Genomic DNA, 21,731 nt, shown 5'->3' with positions numbered 1-21,731 from the left:
TAGAGCCCCTTATATACATTACGCCAGGCAGAGCCCCCTTTCACACATTACACCACAGTAGAGCAGAGCCCCTTATATACATTACGTCAGGTACAGACCCCTTTTAAACATTACTCCGGGTAGAGCCCCTTTTTTCTCATTGCGCCAGGTAGAATCCCCTTTTACACATTACACAAGGTAGAGTCGCCTCCTGTTCCAGTCCACTTTAACCCCTGATCAGACCCAGGGCAGTAGAGAGCCTGGCTGGGCCCAGGCTCTTCAGGTTGCGTGGCCTAATCACAGGCAGCTTGTGCTGGGCTGATGAGAAGAGCTGCAGCTCCTGCTGCCAGGTAAGCAGGGACGTGCAGTCAGGGGAGGCAGTGCCTCCCCTGTCATTATGATTAAAATAATAGAAAGAAGATACATAAGACACATATTCTGTGTCATATGTATTGTACCCTCTTTATATTAATTTAATCATTTTAGCCCATCTAATACGTTTGGGAGGCACTGACAGCTAGTGCCTCCCGTAGCTAGTGATAACGGGACAAGGCGGGGGGCGGGGCCATGCGCTGGGCTGGAAAAGCCCATTACAAAAAGTCTAGAATGCGGCACTTATACAAGTGCCTCGCTGGCAGGGAAAGCACGCCCCTGCTAGCGAGGCACCTGTGATTGGACAGCGGATCCAGTGCTGGATCCGCTGGTCCAATCACATAGACGCGGCCGGGAGAAGCGGCGCCGGGACCATTCATACTGCTCCAGCTGCGGCGGCGCCGGGATGCTCAGGAGTCCATGCGGGGCTGACTTCATTAAGAGCAGCTCCCCCTCCCTGCCTCCTTACTCACAGTGTCCGTGCTGTTGCTGCCGCTGCTGGTCCGGCGCCTGTCACACACAGGCAGAGCCTGAAGGCAGTGAGTGCAGCAGCAGCGGTACAGGGAGGAGGGGGAGAGCGGAACGGAAGATCTTCCTACTGTAATCTAGGTAAAGTGTTTTCCGTGTCCCCCCCCTCCCCCTACAAGCTAATGTGTGTTTTCCGTGTCCCCCCCTCCCCCTACAAGCTAATGTGTGTGTTCCATGTCCCCCCCTCCCCCTACTAGCTAATGTGTGTGTGCCATGTCCCCTCTCCCCCTACTAGCTAATGTGTGTGTGCCATGTCCCCTCTCCCCCTACTAGCTAATGTGTGTGTTCCATGTCCCCCCCCTCCCCCTACTAGCTAATGTGTGTGTGGCATGTCCCCCCTCCCCCTACTAGCTAATGTGTGTGTGCCATGTCCCCCCTCCCCCTACTAGCTAATGTGTGTGTGCCATGTCCCCCCTCCCCCTACTAGCTAATGTGTGTGTTCCATGTCCCCCCCTCCCCCTACTAGCTAATGTGTGTGTGCCATGTCTCCCCTCCCCCTACTAGCTAATGTGTGTGTTCCATGTCCCCCCCTCCCCCTACTAGCTAATGTGTGTGTGGCATGTCCCCCCCCTCCCCCTACTAGCTAATGTGTGTGTGGCATGTCCCCCCCCTCCCCCTACTAGCTAATGTGTGTGTGCCATGTCCCCCCTCCCCCTACTAGCTAATGTGTGTGTTCCATGTCCCCCCTCCCCCTACTAGCTAATGTGTGTGTTCCATGTCCCCCCCTACTAGCTAATGTGTGTGTGCCATGTACCCCCCTCCCCCTACTAGCTAAAGAGTGTTCCATGTCCACCGCTGGCCCAAACGCTGGCTAATGTGCACGGCGACAGCGGCGGGAAGCCACAGACCCAGCGTGAATTGAGCGGCGCCCGGTGCTCTCCTCCTCCGCCCTCTCTCAGACAGAAGCCCCTGCTTGACGGCCGGCGGCTGTGTAGAGCGCACAGCCGTTCACCGCCGCTAGCCGCCCACCGCCGCCAGCCACTCACCGCCACCAGCCGCAACAAATGAGTCAGGTAATGTTCACCTGCTGTCACCCTCTTTCCCTGTCGTTTCTGTCCCTGTCCCTACTGTCACACTTTCTCTCCCTGTCGTCAATCTCTCTCCCTGCTGTCACTATTGTCACTCTCTCTCTCTCCCTGCTGTCACTGTCGTCTCTCTCCCTGCTGTCACTATCGTCACTCTCTCTCTCCCTGCTGTCACTCTCTCTCCCTGCTGTCACTGTCGTCACTCTCTCTCCCTGCTGTCACTATCGTCACTCTCTCTCCCTGCTGTCACTCTCTCTACCTGCTGTCACTGTCGTCACTCTCTCTCCCTGTCGTCACTCTGGCTCTCCCTGCTATCACAATTTCAGCTCATTCAATGTGCTACAATGTGAATTTTGGCTCATTCAGTGTGCTACAATGTGAATTTTGGCACATTCAGTGTGCTACAATGTGAATTTCGGCTCATTCAGTGTGCTACAATGTGACTTTCGGCTCATTCAGTGTGCTACAATGTGACTTTCGGCTCATTCAGTGTGCTACAATGTGAATTTCGGCTCATTCAGTGTGCTATAATGTGAATGTCGGCTCATTCAGTGTGCTACAGTGTGAATTTGGGCTCATTCAGTGTGCTACAATGTGAATTTCGGCTCATTCAGTGTGCTACAATGTGAATTTCGGCTCATTCAGTGTGCTACAATGTGAATTTCGGCTCATTCAGTGTGCTACAATGTGACTTTCGGCTCATTCAGTGTGCTACAATGTGACTTTCGGCTCATTCAGTGTGCTACAATGTGAATTTCGGCTCATTCAGTGTGCTACAATGTGAATTTCGGCTCATTCAGTGTGCTACAATGTGAATGTCGGCTCATTCAGTGTGCTACAATGTGACTTTCGGCTCATTCAGTGTGCTACAATGTGACTTTCGGCTCATTCAGTGTGCTACAATGTGAATTTCGGCTCATTCAGTGTGCTACAATGTGAATGTGGGCTCATTCAGTGTGCTACAATGTGACTTTCGGCTCATTCAGTGTGCTACAATGTGACTTTCGGCTCATTCAGTGTGCTACAATGTGACTTTCGGCTCATTCAGTGTGCTACAATGTGACTTTCGGCTCATTCAGTGTGCTACAATGTGAATTTCGGCTCATTCAGTGTGCTATAATGTGAATTTCGGCTCATTCAGTGTGCTACAATGTGAATGTCGGCTCATTCAGTGTGCTACAATGTGAATTTCGGCTCGTACCATGTGCTATAATGTGAATTTCGGCTCCTACCGTGTGCTACAAGGTAAAAGGGGCACCAGTACTAGATAGTATAAGGGGTTCTACTACACTGGACACGCCACCTATTGGGTGACCACGCCCCCTTTTCTAGAGCGTGCGCGCCTTCGGCGCGCACATACTTGCATCCTTAACTGTTGCATACCCCCACTTCAAAATTTCCACTTCAAACACTATATATATATATATATATATATATATATGTATATATATATATATATATATATATATATATATATATATATATATATATATATATATAAAAAAATAGCAGTGCCTCCCCAGCCAATGACCTCACCGCACGTCACTGCAGGTAAGGGTGAGGGGGCCCAGGGCCCCTCCATCAGACCTGAGCCCGGGTAATTAGCCCCCTCTCCTCCCCTCTCTCGGCACCACTGATCAGACCACACTCATGCTCTGATCCTGTAACACAGAGAGGGCAAGCCTAAAGCTGGGCACACACTTTACGGCGGATACGTAAATTGTAAGTCCATCAGCAGTTGTGTACCCGATATGTCTCTGAATGTCATCGTTCACAGACATATCTCATCGGCCCTGCAGCAAAGCCAATGCCCAATATAACCACAGATATATAGACGTATCTGGCTGTGTGTACGGACTTGCTGCAGGGACCGCCGGTGACTGACTTCTCAACTGGGAGGGCACATTTAAATGCACACCCAGTTGTGACATCAGGCACAACACATCAGGCGGACGATTGGTAAGTGGGCAAGCACTTACCAATCATTAGATAGGTCCGCCAGATGTGTACCCAGCTTAAGATACACGCTTTGAGCAGAGAGTGAGCCTCCCTGGAAGAGTGTTTTGCTATGGAAAGGGGGGGGGGGGGGGGGGGGGGCACAGAGAGAGAGACACTTGGGAGAGAGAGATGTGAATAAGACAGAGACATGGAGGAGTTAAATATGTATGGGAGAAAGCAAGAGACGTGGGGGAGAGCAAGAGATGAGACGTGGAGGAGAGTAAGAGATGAGATGTGGGGGAGAGCAAGAGACATGTGGGAGAGTGAGACATTGGGTAGAGTGAGACATGGAGGAGTGGGCAAGATGTTGAGAGGGGAGAGCATGATGGGGAGAGACAAGGGTGAGTAGAGATGTGGGTTAGACAGAGACATGGAGGAGAAAGACATGCATAGGGAAGAGAGCGAGAGACGAGATGTGGGGGAAAGAGCGAGAGATGAGACGTGGGGTAGAGCGAGAGATGAGACGTGGGAGAGAGCGGGAGACGAGACGTGGGAGAGAGCGAGAGACGAGACGTGGGGAAGAGCGAGAGACGAGACGTGAGGGAGAGTGAGAGAGATGAGACACGGGGGAGAGCGAAAGAGACGAGACGCGGGGGAGAGCAAGAGAGATGAGACGCAGGGGAGAGCGAGAGAGACGAGACGGGGGGAAAGCGGAAGAGACGAGATGCGGGGGAAAGTGTAAGAGATGAGACGCTGGGAAGAGCGAGAGAGATGAGATGTGGGGGAGAGCAAGAACGAGACGTAGGGGAGAGCCAGAGACATGTGGGAAAGTGAGACATGGGGGAGTGGGTGAGATGTTGGGGGTAGAGAGTGAGGTGGGGAGAGAGATGGGGAGGGTGGAGAGAGAGGGACTGAGAGGGGGAACACCACAGAAAAAAATGTGCAATCTAAATTGACCCCAATTTCAGTCTGTGACCGACCTGTAGCTTGGTGTCCTCACAGTTACAGCTTGCGTAGCGTGGCCAGTGTAGTGGAGGAAGAGCGGCTCCTGCGCCCAGCTTCTGCGGCATTTGTGGTGCGAGGAAGAGCCGCCACTGAATACAGTAAGCGGCTGAGTGCCTGTGGCCACTGGCCATACAGGCTGCAGTGCACCGCTGCACTATGTAGGACGTAAGGCCGCCGCGACAGTGCAGAGCAAAGAGCGCTGTGAATACTTTCCGGACACCCTGTATATACAGTATATATATATATATATATATATATATATATATATATACACACACTGCTCAAAAAAATAAAGGGAACACTAAAATAACACATCCTAGATCTGAATGAATGAAATATTCTTATTAAATACTTTGTTCTTTACATAGTTGAATGTGCTGACAACAAAATCACACAAAAATGATCAATGGAAATCAATTTTATTAACCCATGGAGGTCTGGATTTGGAGTCACTCAAAATCAAAGTGGAAAAACACACTACAGGCTGATCCAACTTTGATGTAATGTCCTTAAAACAAGTCAAAATGAGGCTCAGTAGTGTGTGTGGACTCCACGTGCCTGTATGACCTCCCTACAACGCCTGGGCATTCTCCTGATGAGGTGGCGGATGGTCTCCTGAGGGATCTCCTCCCAGACCTGGACTAAAGCATCCGCCAACTCCTGGACAGTCTGTGGTGGATGGAGCCAGACATAATGTCCCAGATGTGCTCAATTGGATTCAGGTCTGGGGAACGGGCGGGCCAGTCCATAGCATCAATGCCTTCGTCTTGCAGGAAATGCTGACACACTCCAGCCACATGAGGTCTAGCATTGTCTTGCATTAGGAGGAACCCAGGGCCAACCGCACCAGCATATGGTCTCACAAGGGGTCTGAGGATCTCATCTCGGTACCTAATGGCAGTCAGGCTACCTCTGGCGAGCACATGGAGGGCACCATTACTGACCCACTGCCAAACCGGTCATGCTGGAGGATGTTGCAGGCAGCAGAACGTTCTCCTTGGTGTCTCCAGACTCTGTCACGTCTGTCACATGTGCTCAGTGAGAACCTGCTTTCATCTGTGAAGAGCACAGGGCGCCAGTGGCGAATTTGCCAATCTTGGTGTTCGCTGGCAAATGCCAAACGTCCTGCACGGTGTTGGGCTGTAAGCACAACCCCCACCTGTGTACGTTGGGCCCTCATACCACCCTCCTGGGTCTGTTTCTGATCGTTTGAGTAGACACATGCACATTTGTGCCTTGCTGAAGGTCATTTTGCAGGGCTCTGGCAGTGCTCCTCCTATTCCTCCTTGCACAAAGGCGGAGGTAGCGGTCCTGCTGCTGGGTTGTTGCCCTCCTACGGCCTCCTCCACGTCTCCTGATGTACTGGCCTGTCTCCTGGTAGCGCCTCCATGCTCTGGACACTACGCTGACAGACACAGCAAACCTTCTTGCCACAGCTCGCATTGATGTGCCATCCTGGATGAGCTGCACTACCTGAGCCACTTGTGTGAGTTGTAGACTCCGTCTCATGCTACCACTAGAGTGAAAGCACCGCCAGCTTTCAAAAGTGACCAAAACATCAGCCAGAAAGCATAGGAGCTGAGAAGTGGTCTGTGGTCACCACCTGCAGAACAACTCCTTTATTGGGGGTGTCTTGCTAATTGCCTATAATTTCCACCTGTTGTCTATTCCATTTGCACAACAGCATGTGAAATTGACTGTTAATCAGTGTTGCTTCCTAAGTGGACAGTTTGATTTCACAGAAGTGTGATTGACTTGGAGTTACATTGTGTTGTTTAAGTGTTCCCTTTTTTTTTTTGAGCAGTGTGTATATATATATATATATATATATATGTATAAAACGTGGGAAGAGGAATTATAGCAAGTGCTATCAGTGGGCGCCAGTTGCCAGTTCTCGCCTTATGGGGGTCATTCAGAGTTGTTCGCTCGCTAGCAGATTTTAGCAGCATTGCACACGCTAGGCCGCCGCCCTCTGGGAGTGTATTTTAGCTTAGCAGAATAGCGAACGAAAGATTAGCAGAATTGCGAATAGAAAATTCTTAGCAGTTTCTGAATAGCTCCAGACCTACTCACAGATTGCGATCAGCTCAGGCCGTTTCGTTCCTGGTTTGACTTCACAAACACGCCCTGCGTTCGGACAGCCGCTCCCCCGTTTCTCCAGACACTCCCTCGTTTTTCCCTGACACGCCTGCGTTTTTCCGCACACTCCCAGAAAACGGCCAGTTTCCGCCCAGAAACACCCACTTCCTGTTAATCACACTCCGATCACTACAACGATGAAAATTCTTCGTTCGGACGTGAGTAAATCTACTAAGTTTTGTGTTAAAATACTTAGCGCATGCGCACTGCGTACCATGCGCATGCGCATTTTAGCCTTAATCGCTCCGTTGCGTAAATTGTCAACGAGCGATCAACTCGGAATGACCCCCTATGTCCATGTTTGAAAAAGATCAATTGTTTTTCTGGCCCAGGGCAAAAGAAAAGTCGAGTTACAGCTCTGGTCTTGTTGCTTCACAGCACCTGCATTTAGCTCGCAGCATGCCTGGAACGGCAGACTGCAGCCAGCAACACTGTAGAGAATGCTTTGGGCATTCACCCAGCAGGCTATCCTAAGGACATTCCTGGTAGTGCTCTACTTCCTGGTGCCTGCGGCCCTGACCCCTCAGTATGATGTCATGACTTCATAGGTTTGGGGCCAGCTCAGGACACCAGATCCCTGATCTGAGACTGATGGGAAAACAATGGGGGTAATTCAGACCTGATCGCTCGTTAGCGTTTTTTGCAGCGCTGTGATCAGGTCAGAACTGCGCATGCATATACACCGCAATGCGCAGGCACTTCGCATGGATACAAAGCGGATCGTTGCCGTGCGATGGGTTTTACGAAGAATCCATTCGCACAGCCGATTGCAAGGCGATTGACAGGCAGAAGGCGTTTGTGGGTGGCAACTGACCGTTTTCAGGGAGTGGTTGGAAAAACGCAGGCATGTCCAAGCATTTGCAGGCGGGTGTCTGACATAAATTCCGGCCACAGACAGGCTGAAGTGATCGCAGCGGCTGAGCAAGTTCTGGGCAACTCAGAAACTGTACAAAGTTTTTTTGTACTGCTCGGCTGCACATGCGATCGCACACTTGCACAGCTAAAATACACTCCCCGGTGGGCAACGACTATGCGAACGCAGGACTGCAAAAAACAGCTAGCGAGCGATCAGGTCTGAATGACCCCCATATACAAAGGGCATATCTAGGAGTCCTGAAACCCAGCGAAAATATTCATCTAAGGACTCTTGATTAACATACTCACTACATACTCTATAAGTTGCACCCCAGAAAAGCATTTTATCATACAGTAACTTAGCATAGCCCTACACACACCGAAATTTAACATTTTGGAATATTCATTAAAGTATTCCAACAGGAGCCAGTGGCAAGGGCAGCTTTCACTGTCAATGCTGCTTCTCTATTACTATTAGAGATGAGTGGGTTCGGTTCCCTGAGAACCGAACCCTACCGGACTTCACTATCCGAGCCCGTACGACATTCGGCTAGAATTTTCCTGTCTGACTCAGAAACCAGAACGAGGCAAAACGTCATCATCCCGCTGTCAGATTCTTGCGGGTTTTGAATTCCATATAAGGAGCCGCGCGTCACCGCCATTTTCACTCCGGAATTGGAGAGTGTAGCGAGAGGACGTGTCTCCGCCCTCAGTGTCTGTGCAGGAGGGAAAGTGGGGTGACGATTCCAGTGCTGTCTTGTGCTGCATCAGTCCAGTGTAGTGTCTTATGCTGCATCAGTCCAGTCACAGTGGTGTTGTCCTCTGCTGTCATATGTCCAGAGTAGCTGTATAAGTCCAGTACAGTGGTGCTGTGTTGTGCTGCATCAGTCCAGTGGTGTCTTGTGCTGCATCAGTCCAGTCACAGTGGTGGTGTCCTCTGCTGCCATATGTTCAGTGCAGCTGTATAAGTCCAGTCCAGTGGTGCTGTGTTGTGCTGCATCAGTCCAGTGGTGGTGTCCCTGTGCTGCCGTATAAGTCCAGTGGTACTGCCGTATAAATCCAGTGGTACTGCCATATAAGTCCAGTGATACTGCCGTACAAGTCCAGTGATAATGCGTATAAATCCAGTCCAGTGGTACTGCCGTATATGTCCAGTGATACTGCTGTATATGTCCAGTGGTACTGCCGTATAAATCCAGTGATACTGCCGTATATGTCCAGTGGTACTGCCGTATAAGTCCAGTGCTACTTGCGTATAAATCCAGTGATACTGCCGTATATGGACAGCTGTACTGCCATATAAATCCAGTCCAGTGATACTGCCCTATATGTCCAGTGGTACTGCCATATAATTTCAGTGATACTGCCATATAAATCCAGTGATACTGTAGTATAAATCCAGTGATACTGCTGTATATGTCCAGTGGTACTGCCGTATAAATCCAGTCCAGTGATACTGCACTTTATGTCCAGTGGTACTGCCATATAATTTCAGTGATACTGCCGTATATGTCCAGTCGTACTGCCGTATAAATCCAGTGGTACTGGCGTATAAATCCAGTCCAGTGATACTGCCGTATAAGTCCAGTGATACTGCAGTATAAATCCAGTGGTAATGGCGTATACTGTAAATCCAGTCCAGTGATACTGCCATATATGTGCAGTGGTACTGCCATATAATTCCAGTGATACTGACGTATATGTCCAGTGGTACTGTCGTATAAATCCAGTGGTACTGGCGTATAAATCCAGTCCAGTGATACGGCCGCATAAGTCCAGTAATACTGCCATATAAATCCAGTGATACTGCCGTATATGTCCAGTGGTACTGATGTATAAATCCAGTGATACTGCCGTATGTGTCCAGTGGTACTGCCATATAATTACAGTGATACTGCCGTATATGTCCAGTGGTACTGTCGTATAAATCCAGTGGTACTGGCGTATAAATCCAGTCCAGTGATACTGCCGTATATGTCCAGTGGTACTGCCATATAATTCCAGTGATACTGCCATATAATTCCAGTGATACTGCCGTATTTGTCCGGTGGTACTGCCGTATAAATCCAGTGCTAATGACGTATAAATCCAGTCCAGTGATACTGCCATATAAGGCCAGTGATACTGCCGTATAAATCCAGTGATACTGTTGTATATGTTCAGTGGTACTGCCATATAAATCCAGTCCAGTGATACTGCTGTATAAATCCAGTGATACTGCTGTATAAATCCAGTGATACTGCCGTATAAGTCCAGTGATACTGCCGCATAAGTCCAGTGATACTGCCGCATAAGTAGAGATGAGCGGGTTCGGTTCCTCGAGATCCGAACCCCCCCCCCCCCCCCCCCCCGAACTTCACCCATTTTACACGGTTCCGAGGCAGCCTCGGATCTTCCCGCCTTGCTCGGTTAACCAGAACGCGCCCGAACGTCATCATCCCGCTGTCGGATTCTCGCAAGATTCGTATTCTATATAAGGAGCCGCGCGTCGCCGCCATTTTCCACTCGTGCATTGGAGATTGAACGGAGAGGACGTGGCTGCGTTCTCTCCCTGAAAAGCTCCGTAATCTGTGCTCAGTGTGCTACAAATATCTGTGCTCAGTGTGCTGCAAATAATCTGTGCTCAGTGTGCTGAAAATATCTACGTTCTCTGCCTGAAAACACTCCATATCTGAGCTCAGTGTGCTGCAAATATCTGATCAGTGTGCTGCATTGTGGGGACTGGGGACCACCAGTATATAATAATTATAGTAGTACAGTACAGTAGGTCATTGCTGTATCTTGCAGCTCTGTGTCTCTGCAAGTATCCATTCCATATCTGTGTTGCATTTTTGTGAGCAGTATATATAGTATTACAGTGCAGCATTTTGGTGACCCAACAGTATATAGTTGTGTACAGTAGGCCATTGCTGTATATTGCAGCTCTGTGTCACTGCACGTATCCATTCCATATCTGTGCGGCATTTTTGTGAGCAGTATATATAGTATTACAGTGCAGCATTTTGGTGACCCAACAGTATATAGTTGCGTACAGTAGGCCATTGCTGTATCTTGCAGCTCTGTCACTGCGCGTATCCATTCCATTTCTGTGCGGCATTTTTGTGAGCAGTATATATAGTATTACAGTGCAGCATTTTGGTGACCCAACAGTATATAGTTGTGTACAGTAGGCCATTGCTGTATCTTGCAGCTCTGTGTCACTGCACGTATCCATTCCATATCTGTGCGGCATTTTTGTGAGCAGTATATATAGTATTACAGTGCAGCATTTTGGTGACCCAACAGTATATAGTTGTGTACAGTAGGCCATTGCTGTATCTTGCAGCTCTGTCACTGCGCGTATTCATTCCATATCTGTGCGGCATTTTTGTGAGCAGTATATATAGTATTACAGTGCAGCATTTTGGTGACCCAACAGTATATAGTTGTGTACGGTAGGCCATTGCTGTATCTTGCAGCTCTGTGTCACTGCACATATCCATTCCATATCTGTGCGGCATTTTTGTGAGCAGTATATATAGTATTACAGTGCAGCATTTTGGTGACCCAACAGTATATAGTTGTGTACAGTAGGCCATTGCTGTATCTTGCAGCTCTGTGTCACTGCAAGTATCCATTCCATATCTGTGCTGCATTTTTGTGAGCAGTATATATAGTATTACAGTGCAGCATTTTGGTGACCCAACAGTATATAGTTGTGTACAGTAGGCCATTGCTGTATCTTGCAGCTCTGTGTCACTGCACGTATCCATTCCATATCTGTGCAGCATTTTTGTGAACAGTATATATAGTATTACAGTGCAGCATTTTGGTGACCCAACGGTATATACTTGTGTACAGTAGGCGATTGCTGTATCTTGCAGCTCTGTGTCACTGCACGTATCCATTCCATATCTGTGCGGCATTTTTGTGAGCAGTATATATAGTATTACAGTGCAGCATTTTGGTGACCAACAGTATACATATATAGTACAGTACAGTAGGCCACTGCTATTGATATATTACTGGCATATAATGCCACACATTAAAAAATGGAGAACAAAAATGTGGAGGGTAAAATAGGGAAAGATCAAGATCCACTTCCACCTCGTGCTGAAGCTGCTGCCACTAGTCATGGCCGAGATGATGAAATGCCATCAACGTCGTCTGCCAAGGCCGATGCCCAATGTCATAGTAGAGAGCATGTAAAATACAAAAAACAAAAGTTTAATAAATGAGCCAAAAATCTAAATTAAAAGCGTCTGAGGAGAAGCGTAAACTTGCCAATATGCCATTTACGACACGGAGTGGCAAGGAACGGCTGAGGCCCTGGCCTATGTTCATTGCTAGTGGTTCAGCTTCACATGGGGATGGAAGCATTCATCCTCCAGCTAGAAAAATGAAAAGACTTAAGCTGGCAAAAGCACAGCAAAGAACTGTGCGTTCTTCTAAATCACAAATCCCCAAGGAGAGTCCAATTGTGACGGTTTCGATGCCTGACCTTCCCAACACTGGAAGGGAAGAGGTGGCGCCTTCCACCATTTGCACGCCCCCTGCAAGTGCTGGAAGGAGCACCCGCAGTCCAGTTCCTGATAGTCAAATTGAAGATGTCACTGATGAAGTACACCACGATGAGGATATGGGTGTTGCTGGCGCTGAGGAGGAAATTGACAAGGAGGATTCTGATGGTGAGGTGGTTTGTTTAAGTCAGGCACCCGGGGAGACACCTGTTGTCCGTGGGACGAATATGGCCATTGACATGCCTGGTCAAATTACAAAAAAAATCACCTCTTCGGTGTGGAATTATTTGAACAGAAATGCGGACAACAGGTGTCAAGCCGTGTGTTGCCTTTGTCAAGCTGTAATAAGTAGTGATGAGCGGATTCGGTTTTACTCGGTTTTACTCGGTTCTCAAAACCGAATCTTATTGACTCACTGATGTCACGTGTTTTGGATAGCCAATAAAGTAAAACCGAGTAAACCCGAATCCGCTCATCAAAGTAGGGGTAAGGACGTTAACCACCAAGGAACATCCTCCCTTATATGTCACTTGGAGTGCATTCATCAGAAGTATTTGACAAGTTCAAAAACTTTAGGAGACAGCGGAAGCAGTCCACTGACAACTAAATCCCTTCCTCTTGTAACCAAGCTCCTGCAAACCACACCACCAACTCCCTCAGTGTCAATTTCCTCATTAGACAAGAAAACCAATAGTCCTGCAGGCCATGTCACTGGTAAGTCTGACAAGTCCTCTCCTGCCTGGGATTCCTCCGATGCATCCTTGAGTGTAACGCCTACTGCTGCTGGCGCTGCTGTTGCTGCTGGGAGTCGATCGTCATCCCAGAGGGGAAGTCAGAAGACCACTTGTACTACTTCCAGTAAGCAATTGACTGTCCAACAGTCCTTTGCGAGGAAGATGAAATATCACAGCAGTCATCCTGCTGCAAAGCGGATAACTCAGGTCTTGGCAGCTGCGTTGGTGTTAAACGTGTGTCCGGTATCCACCGTTAATTCACAGGGAATTAGAGAATTGTTTGAGGTACTGTGTCCCCAGTACCAAATACCATCTAGGTTCCATTTCTCTAGGCAGGCGATACCGAGAATGTACACAGACGTCAGAAAAAGAGTCACCAGTGTCCTAAAAAATGCAGTTGTACCCAATGTCCACTTAACCACGGACATGTGGACAAGTGGAGCAGGGCAGACTCAGGACTATATGACTGTGACAGCCCACTGGGTAGATGTATTGCCTCCCGCAGCAAGAACAGCAGCGGCGGCACCAGCAGCAGCATCTCGCAAACGCCAAATCGTTCCTAGGCAGGATACGCTTTGTATCACCGCTTTTCATAAGAGGCACACAGCTGACAACCTCTTACGGAAACTGAGGAACATCATCACAGAATGGCTTACCCCAATTGGACTCTCCTGGGGATTTGTGACATCGGACAATGCTACCAATATTGTGCGTGCATTACATGTGGGCAAATTCCAGCACGTCCCATGTTTTGCACATACATTGAATTTGGTGGTGCAGAATTTTTTAAAAAATAACAGGGGCGTGCAAGAGATGCTGTCGGTGGCCCGAAGAATTGCGGGCCACTTTCGGCATTCAGCCACCGCGTGCGGAAGACTGGAGCACCAGCAAACACTCCTGAACATGCCCCGCCATCATCTGAAGCAAGAGGTGGTAACGAGGTGGAATTCAACCCTCTATATGCTTCAGAGGATGGAGGAGCAGCAAAAGGCCATTCAAGCCTATACATCTACCTACGATATAGGCAAAGGAGGGGGAATGCACCTGACTCAAGCGCAGTGGAGAATGATTTCAACGTTGTGCAAGGTTCTGCAACCCTTTGAACTTGCCACACGTGAAGTCAGTTCAGACACTGCCAGCCTGAGTCAGGTCATTCCCCTCATCAGGCTTTTGCAGAAGAAGCTGGAGACATTGAAGGAGGAGCTAAAACGGAGCGATTCCGCTAGGCATGTGGGACTTGTGGATGGAGCCCTTAATTCGCTTAACCAGGATTCACGGGTGGTCAATCTGTTGAAATCAGAGCACTACATTTTGGCCACCGTGCTCGATCCTAGGTTTAACGCCTACGTTGTATCTCTCTTTCCGGCAGACACAAGTCTGCAGATGTTCAAAGACCTGCTGGTGAGACACTTGTCAATTCAAGCGGAACGTAACCCGTCAACAGCTCCTCCTTCACATTCTCCCACAACTGGGGCTGCGAGGAAAAGGCTAAGAATTCCTAGCTCACCCACTGGCGGTGATGCAGGGCAGTCTGGAGCGAGTGCTGACATCTGGTCCGGACTGAAGGACCTGCCAACGATTACTGACATGTCGTCAACTGTCACTGCATATGATTCTGTCACCATTGAAAGAATGGTGGAGGATTAATATTATATGAGTGACCACATCCAAGTAGGCATGTCAGACAGTCCGTACGTATACTGGCAGGAAAAAGAGGCAATTTGGAGGCCCTTGCACAAACTGGCTTTATTTTACCTAAGTTGCCCCCCCCCCCCCCCCCCCCCCCCCCTCCAGTGTGTACTCTGAAAGAGTATTTAGTGCAGCCGGTCACCTTGTCAGCAATCGGCATACGAGGTTACTTCCAGAAAATGTGGAGAAGATGATGTTCATCAAAATGAATTATAATCAATTCCTCCGTGGAGACATTCACCATCAATTGCCTCCAGAAAGTACACAGGGACCTGAGATGGTGGATTCCAGTGGGGACAAATTAATAATCTGTGAGGAGGGGGATGTACACAGTGAAAGGGGTGATGAATCGGACGATGAGGAGATGGACATCTTGCCTCTGTAGAGCCAGTTTGTGCAAGGAGAGATTGATTGCTTCTTTTTTGGTGGGGGCCCAAACCAACCAGTCATTTCAGCCACAGTCGTGTGGCAGACCCTGTCACTGAAATTATGGGTTTGTTAAAGTGTGCATTTCCTGTTTATACAACATAAGGGTGGGTGGGAGGGCCCAAGGACAATTCCATCTTGCACCTCTTTTTTCTTTAATTTATCTTTGCATCATGTGATGTTTGGGGCCAATTTTTTTAAGTGCCATCCTGTCTGACACTGCAGTGCCACTCCTAGATGGGCCAGGTGTTTGTGCCGGCCACTTGGGTCGCTTAGCTTAGTCATCCAGCGACCTCGGTGCATATTTTAGGACTAAAAATAATATTGTGAGGCGTGAGGTGTTCAGAATAGACTGGAAATGAGTGGAAATTATGGATATTGAGGTTAATAATACTATGGGATCAAAATTAACCCCAAATTCTATGATTTCACCTGTTTTTGAGGGAGTTTTGAAAAAAAACACCCGAATCCAAAACACACCCGAATCCGACAAAAAATTTTCAGGGAGGTTTTGCCAAAATGCGTCCGAATCCAAAACACGGCCGTGGAACCGAATCCAAAACCAAAACACAAAACCTGAAAAATGTCCGGTGCACATCTCTACGCATAAGTCCAGTGATACGGTCGTATATGTCCAGTGATACTGCCGTATAAATCCAGTTGTACTGCCGTTTAAGTCCAGTCCAGTGGATCTGCCATTTAAGTTCAGTGGTGCTGTCCTGTGCTGTATATTATTTACTCCAAATAAAGGGGTTATTAATATGTAATCCAAATAATTTTTACAGGGTTTGCCCTGTGTGGTATAGAGGTACGCTCTCCTTTGCTGCATTTTGTTATATAACTCCAGAAAAAATAAGAATTTACTTACCGATAATTCTATTTCTCGTAGTCCGTAGTGGATGCTGGGGACTCCGTCAGGACCATGGGGAATAGCGGCTCCGCAGGAGACAGGGCACAAAAGTAAAAGCTTTAGGATCAGGTGGTGTGCACTGGCTCCTCCCCCTATGACCCTCCTCCAAGCCTCAGTTAGGATACTGTGCCCGGACGAGCGTACACAATAAGGAAGGATTTTGAATCCCGGGTAAGACTCATACCAGCCGCACCAATCACACTGTACAACCTGTGATCTGAACCCAGATAACAGCATGATAACAGCGGAGCCTCTGAAAAGATGGCTCACAACAATAATAACCCGATTTTTGTAACAATAACTATGTACAAGTATTGCAGACAATCCGCACTTGGGATGGGCGCCCAGCATCCACTACGGACTACGAGAAATAGAATTATCGGTAAGTAAATTCTTATTTTCTCTGACGTCCTAAGTGGATGCTGGGGACTCCGTCAGGACCATGGGGATTATACCAAAGCTCCCAAACGGGCGGGAGAGTGCGGATGACTCTGCAGCACCGAGTGAGAGAACTCCAGGTCCTCCTCAGCCAGGGTGTGCCCCTGACCAAGTAGCAGCTCGGCAAAGTTGTAAAGCCGAGACCCCTCGGGCAGCCGCCCAAGATGAGCCCACCTTCCTTGTGGAATGGGCATTTACATATTTTGGCTGTGGCAGGCCTGCCACAGAATGTGCAAGCTGAATTGTACTACACATCCAACTAGCAATCGTCTGCTTAGAAGCAAGAGCACCCAGTTTGTTGGATGCATACAGGATAACAGCAAGTCAGTTTTCCTGACTCCAGCCGTCCTGGAAACCTATATTTTCAGGGCCCTGACAACATCTAGCAACTTGGAGTCCTCCAAGTCCCTAGTAGCCGCAGGTACCACAATAAGCTGGTTCAGGTGAAACGCTGACACCACCTTAGGGAGAAACTGGGGACGAGTCCGCAGCTCTGCCCTGTCTGAATGGACAATCAGATATGGGCTTTTGTGAGACAAAGCCGCCAATTCTGACACTCGCCTGGCCGAGGCCAGGGCCAACATCGTGGTCACTTTCCATGTGAGATATTTCAAATCCACAGATTTGAGCGGTTTAAACCAATGTGATTTGAGGAATCCCAGAACTACGTTGAGATCCCACAGTGCCACTGGAGGCACAAAAGGGGGTTGTATATGCAGTACTCCCTTGACAAACTTCTGGACTTCAGGAACTGAAGCCAATTCTTTCTGGAAGAAAATCGACAGGGCCGAAATTTGAACCTTAATGGACCCCAATTTGAGGCCCATAGACACTCCTGTTTGCAGGAAATGCAGGAATCGACCGAGTTGAAATTTCTTCGTGGGGCCTTCCTGGCCTCACACCACGCAACATATTTTCGCCACATGTGGTGATAATGTTGTGCGGTCACCTCCTTCCTGGCTTTGACCAGGGTAGGAATGACCTCTTCCGGAATGCCTTTTTCCCTTAGGATCCGGCGTTCAACCGCCATGCCGTCAAACGCAGCCGCGGTAAGTCTTGGAACAGACATGGTACTTGCTTCAGCAAGTCCCTTCTTAGCGGCAGAGGCCATGAGTCCTCTGTGAGCATCTCTTGAAGTTCCGGGTACCAAGTCCTTCTTGGCCAATCCGGAGCCACGAGTATAGTTCTTACTCCTCTACGTCTTATAATTCTCAGTACCTTAGGTATGAGAAGCAGAGGAGGGAACACATACACCGACTGGTACACCCACGGTGTTACCAGAACGTCCACAGCTATTGCCTGAGGGTCTCTTGACCTGGCGCAATACCTGTCCAGTTTTTTGTTCAGGCGGGACGCCATCATGTCCACCTTTGGTCTTTCCCAACGGTTCACAATCATGTGGAAGACTTCCCGATGAAGTCCCCACTCTCCCGGGTGGAGGTCGTGCTGAGGAAGTCTGCTTCCCAGTTGTCCACTCCCGGAATGAACACTGCTGACAGTGCTATCACATGATTTTCCGCCCAGCGAAGAATCCTTGCAGTTTCTGCCATTGCCCTCCTGCTTCTTGTGCCGCCCTGTCTGTTTACGTGGGCGACTGCCGTGATGTTGTCCCACTGGATCAATACCGGCTGACCTTGAAGCAGAGGTCTTGCTAAGCTTAGAGCATTGTAAATTGCTCTTAGCTCCAGTATATTTATGTGGAGAGAAGTCTCCAGACTTGATCACACTCCCTGGAAATTTTTTCCTTGTGTGACTGCTCCCCAGCCTTTCAGGCTGGCATCCGTGGTCACCAGGACCCAGTCCTGAATGCCGAATCTGTGGCCCTTTAGTAGATGAGCACTCTGCAGCCACCACAGAAGAGACACCCTTGTCCTTGGAGACAGGGTTATCCGCTGATGCATCTGAAGATGCGATCCGGACCATTTTTCCAGCAGATCCCACTGAAAAGTTCTTGCGTGAAATCTGCCGAATGGAATCGCTTCGTAAGAAGCCACCATTTTTCCCAGGACCCTTGTGCAATGATGCACTGACACTTTTCCTGGTTTTAGGAGGTTCCTGACTAGCTCGGATAACTCCCTGGCTTTCTCCTCCGGGAGAAACACCTTTTTCTGGACTGTGTCCAGAATCATCCCTAGGAACAGCAGACGTGTCGTCGGAGACATCTGCGATTTTGGAATATTTAGAATCCACCCGTGCTGTCGTAGAACTACTTGAGATAGTGCTACTCCGACCTCCAACTGTTCTCTGGACCTTGCCCTTATCAGGAGATCGTCCAAGTAAGGGATAATTAAGATGCCTTTTCTTTGAAGAAGAATCATCATTTCGGCCATTACCTTGGTAAAGACCCGGGGTGCCGTGGACAATCCAAACGGCAGCGTCTGAAACTGATAGTGACAGTTTTGTACCACGAACCTGAGGTACCCTTGGTGAGAAGGGCAAATTGGGACATGGAGGTAAGCATCCTTGATGTCCAGGGACACCATATAGTCCCCTTCTTCCTGGTTCGCTATCACTGCTCTGAGTGACTCCATCTTGATTTGAACCTTTGTATGTAAGTGTTCAAATATTTCAGATTTAGAATAGGTCTCACCGAGCCGTCTGGCTTCAGTACCACAATATAGTGTGGAATAATACCCCTTTCCTTGTTGTAGGAGGGGTACTTTGATTATCACCTGCTGGGAATACAGCTTGTGAATTGTTTCCAATACTGCCTCCCTGTCGGAGGGAGACGTTGGTAAAGCAGACTTCAGGAACCTGCGAGGGGGAGACGTCTCGAATCTCCAATCTGTACCCCTGGGATACTACTTGTAGGATCCAGGGGTCCACTTGCGAGTGAGACCACTGCGCGATGAAACTCTTGAGACGACCCCCCACCGCACCTGAGTCCGCTTGTACGGCCCCAGCGTCATGCTGAGGACTTGGCAAAAGCGGTGGAGGGCTTCTGTTCCTGGGAATGGGCTGCCTGCTGCAGTCTTCTTCCCTTTCCTCTATCCCTGGGCAGATATGACTGGCCTTTTGCCTGCTTGCCCTTATGGGGACGAAAGGACTGAGGCTGAAAAGACGGTGTCTTTTTCTGCTGAGATGTGACTTGGGGTAAAAAAGGTGGATTTTCCAGCTGTTGCCGTGGCCACCAGGTCCGATGGACCGACCCCAAATAACTCCTCCCCTTTATACGGCAATACTTCCATGTGCCGTTTGGAATCTGCATCACCTGACCACTGTCGTGTCCATAAACATCTTCTGGCAGATATGGACATCGCACTTACTCTTGATGCCAGAGTGCAAATATCCCTCTGTGCATCTCGCATATATAGAAATGCATCCTTTAAATGCTCTATAGTCAATAAAATACTGTCCCTGTCAAGGGTATCAATATTTTCAGTCAGGGAATCCGACCAAGCCACCCCAGCGCTGCACATCCAGGCTGAGGCGATCGCTAGTCGCAGTATAACACCAGTATGTGTGTATATACTTTTTAGGATATTTTCCAGCCTCCTATCAGCTGGCTCCTTGAGGGCGGCCATATCTGGAGACGGTAACGCCACTTGTTTTGATAAGCGTGTGAGCGCCTTATCCACCCTAAGGGGTGTTTCCCAACGCGCCCTAACTTCTGGCGGGAAAGGGTATAACGCCAATAATTTTCTATCGGGGGAAACCCACGCATCATCACACACTTCATTTAATTTATCTGATTCAGGAAAAACTACAGGTAGTTTTTTCACACCCCACATAATACCCTCTTTTGTGGTACTTGTAGTATCAGAAATATGTAACACCTCCTTCATTGCCCTTAACATGTAACGTGTGGCCCAAATGGAAAATACGTTTGTTTCTTCACCGTCGACACTGGAGTCAGTGTCCGTGTCTGTGTCTGTGTCGACCGACTGAGGTAAATGGGCGTTTTAAAGCCCCTGACGGTGTTTGAGACGCCTGGACAGGTACTAATTGCGTCTCATGTCGTCAACCGACCTTGCAGCGTGTTGACATTATCACGTAATTCCCTAAATAAGCCATCCATTCCGGTGTCGACTCCCTAGATAGTGACATCACCATTACAGGCAATTGCTCCGCCTCCTCACCAACATCGTCCTCATACATGTCGACACACAGCACACACACAGGGAATGCTCTGATAGAGGACAGGACCCCACTAGCCCTTTGGGGAGACAGAGGGAGAGTTTGCCAGCACACACCAAAACGCTATATTATACAGGGACAACCTTATATAAGTGTTTTCCCTTATAGCATCTTAATATATAATAATATCGCCAAATAAGTGCCCCCCCTCTCTGTTTTAACCCTGTTTCTGTAGTGCAGTGCAGGGGAGAGCCTGGGAGCCTTCCTAGCAGCGGAGCTGTGTAGGAAAATGGCGCTGTGTGCTGAGGAGAATAGGCCCCGCCCCCTTTTCGGTGGGCTTCTTCTCCCGTTTTTCTGACAACCTGGCAGGGGTTAAATACATCCATATAGCCCCAGGGGCTATATGTGATGTATTTTTAGCCAGCATAGGTACTTTCATTGCTGCCCAGGGCACCCCCCAAGCGCCCTGCACCCTCAGTGACCGCTGGTGTGAAGTGTGCTGAGAGCAATGGCGCACAGCTGCCGTGCTGTGCGCTACCTTAAGAAGACTGGGAAGTCTTCAGCCGCCGATTTCTGGACCTCTTCTCTCTTCAGCATCTGCAAGGGGGTCGGCGGCGCGGCTCCGGTGACCATCCAGGCTGTACCTGTGATCGTCCCTCTGGAGCTAGTGTCCAGTAGCCTAAGAAGCCAATCCATCCTGCACGCAGGTGAGTTCACTTCTTCTCCCCTAAGTCCCTCGTTGCAGTGAGCCTGTTGCCAGCAGGACTCACTGAAAATAAAAAACCTAACAAAACTTTTACTCTAAGCAGCTCTTTAGGAGAGCCACCTAGATTGCACCCTTCTCGGCCGGGCACAAAAACCTAACTGAGGCTTGGAGGAGGGTCATAGGGGGAGGAGCCAGTGCACACCACCTGATCCTAAAGCTTTTACTTTTGTGCCCTGTCTCCTGCGGAGCCGCTATTCCCCATGGTCCTGACGGAGTCCCCAGCATCCACTTAGGACGTCAGAGAAATAATGTAGAACAAAAATTTGGAGGATCAAATAGGGAAAGATCAAGAACCACTTCCTCCTACTGTTGCTGCTGCTGCTGCTGTTATTGCTGCTGCTGGGAGTTGAT

General features: G+C 48.9%; 1 protein-coding gene across 3 annotated transcripts in view; it reads right to left on the bottom strand.

Moving 5' to 3' along the window:
* Nucleotides 1-21,731, bottom strand: part of LOC135059863 (V-type proton ATPase subunit S1-like protein) — a 237,895-nt gene that overhangs the window by 57,940 nt on the left and 158,224 nt on the right. The window lies entirely within an intron of this gene.

The sequence above is a fragment of the Pseudophryne corroboree genome, chromosome 1, assembly GCF_028390025.1.
Source record: "Pseudophryne corroboree isolate aPseCor3 chromosome 1, aPseCor3.hap2, whole genome shotgun sequence".
NCBI lineage: Eukaryota > Metazoa > Chordata > Amphibia > Anura > Myobatrachidae > Pseudophryne > Pseudophryne corroboree.
The sequence above is the reverse complement of the archived record's forward strand: the minus strand, read 5'-3'. Positions and strand labels throughout refer to the sequence as shown.